This window comes from Equus przewalskii, unplaced genomic scaffold (assembly GCF_037783145.1).
Source record: "Equus przewalskii isolate Varuska unplaced genomic scaffold, EquPr2 ChrUn-13, whole genome shotgun sequence".
In the NCBI taxonomy this organism is placed as follows: domain Eukaryota; kingdom Metazoa; phylum Chordata; class Mammalia; order Perissodactyla; family Equidae; genus Equus; species Equus przewalskii.
Window position 1 is genome coordinate 2,425,044 of NW_027228750.1, and position 5,096 is coordinate 2,430,139.

A 5,096-nucleotide genomic window follows, 5' to 3' on the forward strand; every position below is an offset into this window, starting at 1 on the left:
AAGAAGAAAGGTGCCCTCTGATTGGCTCTTTGGGTGAATGGTTGCCGAGAGACGAGTAAATCTTCGGCGGCCGGCAGGGGCCGGGGTGCCAAAAGAGGCAGCACTGCGCAGGCGCGATAGAGAGGGGCTGCGTCGTCACCCCCTTAACTTCGGAGTTCCTGGGACTTCCTCTTTTTCTACTTTCCACTACGCTCTTTTCCTATCACATAACTTTTCCTCTCAAGCTTTCCCCGTGTCTATCTCACTCCCTCGCAGGCCTGTTTTGCTTTTCTTTCTCTGGGGATTTTCGCGTTGATTCTCTCCAGAAGTGGGGAGTGAAACCCCCACGTCTACCTTCCGCGCGTATTTTGAAGTCGGAAAAAACTTATGGTTTCTGAGCCAGGGGAACTTTCCTGATTCCCCAAGGAATTTGGCTGGAGGTCACTGGGGAAAGTGCCTGCGCAGTTGGTTCTCTGGCCGCAGTTACCACCTGTGTGCAGTTAGTGGGTCTAAAGCCCTCGAGGAATCCATCACCAACCTGGCAACCGCGACAGCTTCCGCCCTCCTCGGAATGGCACAGCGCTTCGTGGTGTATGTTATATAACATGCAGGCGGGGCTTGGACACCATCCATTCATTCCATAGCAAGTGGTGTAGAGTCCAGGTTCTAAATTCAGATTAACCTGAGTTGAGCTCTCCATTCACCGCCTATCTGTAAAGCCTGGGGCAAGTAACGTAACCGTCTATAAATCTCCTCTTCCTTACCTGTATGATAGGACTAAAAATAGAACGGCTTCCTAGGGTTATATAAGTATTAAATAATAAAATGGAAAGCTGTTAGTGCAGTGCCTGATATTAGTGTGTGGTAAATGTTATTTAATCAAATACTAGCCGTTTTCATGTATCAAGAAACATTTATGAAGCTTGGGGTGGTGGGGAAAAAAGATTACTTTACTTCCCAGATGCACTTCTTCCCTACCCTGCCTCTCCCTCCCTGCCTGAAATAAGCGCCATTCTCAGTGTCTGCCAGGTTATAAAGAGTTCTCAAATATATGCCCGCCTTGGGGAGGGGGAGGTCTCCTGGAACATCAATGAGGTAGGATATCAGTATGAGTGCTTGTAGAGAAAGCCACAGTGACTCTCTTATTGGACATGAAATCAGGATATATGGTCTCGTTTGTGAGGTATAAATTCAGTGAGGTGCACAAAGCTTGTGTGTACAGAATGATGAATTTCTACATATGTGTACACCCACTTAGCTGCCGCCTGGATCAAGATGTAGAGCGTCTCCAGCTTCCTCATGCCCCTTCCCATTTAATGTCCCACAATGGTAACCACTATTCTGATCTCTATCACCATAGGGTAGTTTTACCAATGTTTGAACTTGATATGGATGAATTACACAGTACTTGCACTTTTGTATCTGGCTTCTTTCACTCAACAGTGTGTCTATGAAATTCATCCACATTGTTGCATGTAACAATGGTTCATTATTTTCCATTGCTGTGTATTATTTCATTATGTAAATATTCCATAATTTATCTACTCATTCTACTGGTGCTATTGGGTTGCATCAAGTTTTTGCCTATCATGGATAAAGCTGCTACAATCTGTTTTTCCCAAGCTTTATTGAAAGATACTTGAGAAATAAAAATTGTATATATGTAAAGCATACCACATGCTGTTTTGATATACATATACATTGTGAAGTGATCACCACAACCTAGCTAATTAACATATCTATCACGTCACATAGTAACGTTTTGTGTATGTGTGTGTGTGTATGTGTGGTGAGATGCCTAAGATGAACTCTCAACAAATTTCAAGTGTATTATACAGTATTAACTGTAGTCACCATGCCTGTACATTAGATCCCCAGAACTTATTCATCTCACATAACTGAAGCTTCGTATCCCCTGACCTACAAACATTCTTATGCGTGTCTTTTGGTGGACATAGCATTTATTATGTTGGGTATATACTCAGGACTGAAATTGCAGGGTCATAGAGTATAGACGTATTAAGCTTTAAATATATTGTCAAACAGTTTTCCAAAGTGGTATAACGATTTATACTCCAACCAGTGAAAGGAGATTTCCTGTTGCTCCACATCCTTGCTAGTATTGGTATGTCAGTCTTTTTAATTTAAAAAAAAGGTGATGTGTATTTCATTGTGATATAAATTTACATTTCTCTAGTGGTCACTGATGTTGAGCAACTTTTTTTGGCTTATTGGCCATTTTGCTACCCTTTTAGTGAAGTGTCTGTTCAAATCTTTTGCCTGTTTGTAGGGAGTTGTCTGTCTTAATGATCTATGAGTTCTTTGCATATTCTAGATGAGTCCTTTGTCCAATATATGTATTACAGATACCTTCTCCTAGTCTGTGGCTTTCTTTTCCGTCTCTTAATGATATCTTTTGATGAACAGAAATCTTTAATTTAAAAAAAAAGTGTAATTTATTAATCTTATTTTATGACTTTATTATTATTTTAAATATTGTATTATGACTATTAATCTTATCTTTTTTATATCCTGTTTAAGAAATCTTTGCCCAGCCTAAGGCCGTAGAGGTTATCTCCTTTGTTTTCTTCTAGGAACTTCATTGTTTTAACCTTCACATTTAGGTCTATGATTCATCTCTAATTAACTTTTTGTGCAGTTTGGGGTCAAGCTTTATGTTTTCCCATATGGATATCCAATTAGCTCAGCACCATTGGCAAGTAGTTTTGTTGAATGAATGAATATTCTTTGAATGAAAAATTCAGTTGAGTACAAAGTGACTGGTTACTTCAAATCCAGATTGTCCAGAAAAATCCAAGACACATGATCAGAATAAAACTAATGCAAGTTATTATATTACATTGGCCTTTGGACCATTTCTACTTTTCCAGTACCCCATGGACACCATTAGCACACATAGCCTCAGGGGAGAGCACAGGTCAGAAACTCTTGCCTAGAATTTAAGCTAGCATGGTTTGGTTCCACCTTTGCTTAGGTAAAATTTTGTTTAGCTCCCTGACCTGTGGTAGGGAAGGAGGGGAGAGCCAAGAGCCAGAAAAGAAATTCATTATTTGCATATGTGTATATACTTTTCCTTGGGCCCCCTTTTATTCCTGGGGCATTACTTGACTTTTCTAGAATTTTCTTTGTTTTTTTGTTTGTTTTATTTCTTAAAATACACAGTGTTCTTTCTACCTCATAAAACTGTAACACCCTGGAGCTGGAAGGAGTCTCAAGGAGTTGCCAGGTACTGCCCATTGGACATGGAACCAGATATTGAAACTGTCCTTCCAAGATTATTGGAGCCTCCTTCTGGCCAAGTTACAGCCTCTGCTGGAGCATATCCAATCAAAATGGTTTAAAGACCTTTGCATTCTGAGTAATTCACTCATCTCTACCTAGGAAAGCTGAGGACAGGAAAGCAGAGGGAGGAAATGGTCTTTAAAATGCAGGCCTCACTTGCGGCCCTGACTCTTATAAAGTTTTACGTCTCAATAGAATTTTATTTTAAATACTTAGGGAAGCCAAGAAATTCTATCACTAATCCTTATTTTAAGACAAGAAAACCTTTTGTATAGTGCCCAGTTATCCTCATTTGTCACCTTAAGTCTTGAGTTTTTGTATTACTTTATCTCGAGGTGGATCACCATGATAAATGCTTATTAAAATGGCCTCATCTAAATATCTTATCGTTCTTAAAATGATTTTTAAGCAAAATTTTTATTGATGTATATTGACATAGAAGTGCACAGATCATAAGAGCACAGCTCAGTGACTTTTCACAACCTGAACAAACCTGTGTCACTAGTACACAAGTCAAGACACAAAGGAGCCCCACAGGACCTGTGGCTCTATTTTAAAACCACCACGGTGACATTGTCACATCCCAGTGAGCCTCTGGTGGGGGCAAGGCATGGTTTGGCTTTCCACTTCCCTCCTAGAACTCTCACCAGTAAATCCCAGTCTGTTCTCTGGCTTCTTCAGGCCAATATTTTTCTTGGGTGTGAGAGAAAGAGAAGTAGGTTTAAAGTAAGAGGGCATAAGCTTTATTTGGAGCAAAGCGCAGGAGGAACGGACCTAGGACGGGTCCAATTTGATGGAGCAGGGAGGAGGGAAAGGCTGCATCTTTGGGCACGGCCATGACAGCAGGCTCAAGCATAGCATAGCAGTGGAGGTCCTGGGGCACCCCGGGCAGCATGAAGGGAGTAAGATAGGGCCTAGAAAAGGGGAGGGGATGATGATGGCGCTGCCAGAGAAAAGAGAATGAGAAAGATGAACAGTGCTGACTTAAGCTCTGAGCTTGTGTCTCTAGACACCCTGCCTGCCCACTTCCCTAATAGTGTCACTGGAGAAAGGACGTAGGGCTTAGTCAGATGGCTTTTATCCCTATCAGATGGCTTAACCTCTCTGAGTCTAGGCTTCCTAATCAAAATGTGGATGATAACTAGCCTCCTGCTTCTTGGAAGTGTGTGCCGATCAGAGGAGGTAGGGAACGCCTGCCTGCGAAAGCAGTTGTCCTCTTCACAAGAGTTATCTCTTAGCCAACCTCAGGCCCTTTTCTCACTTTAATGAGAGCAGAGGAGGATAAATTCTCGACACCTTTCTGTGGCTACCTTCACTTCTTGGGCCCCAGATTTCTTATCTAAGGATTAATGTTTTCAAATCTCCCTTCAGGGAAAAGGGATTCTGTGAGAGTGTAAATTGTTAACTGATCATTCCATATCTCATGACCAACCACTGGGTCTACTCTGAACCTGCCTTATGTTTAAGCCTTGGGAGTCTCTCTCACCAGCTTCCATAATGCCTGAAACTCCCAGTACTGGAGTCCCGGCCCGTCGGGGAAGAGCCTCCGGTCATTCCCGAACAGCTTGTCGGAGGAGGAGGACAGCCACCCGCTAGGAATGGCTAACTTACCTACCCGATGTGCTTCTCACTGTTCAAACACTGGTCTTCCAGTCCTCATCAGTCTAGATTTTTAGCTGCAAGCCATCAAAAATGGCTCTGGATGATTTAAACAAAACGGAATTCATTGAAAAGATATTGGGGAGTCTACAGAATCAACAGGATGGCTAGAGAACTTGGTCAGTTGGCTCTGCTCCCAGGAACCAAATTTAAAA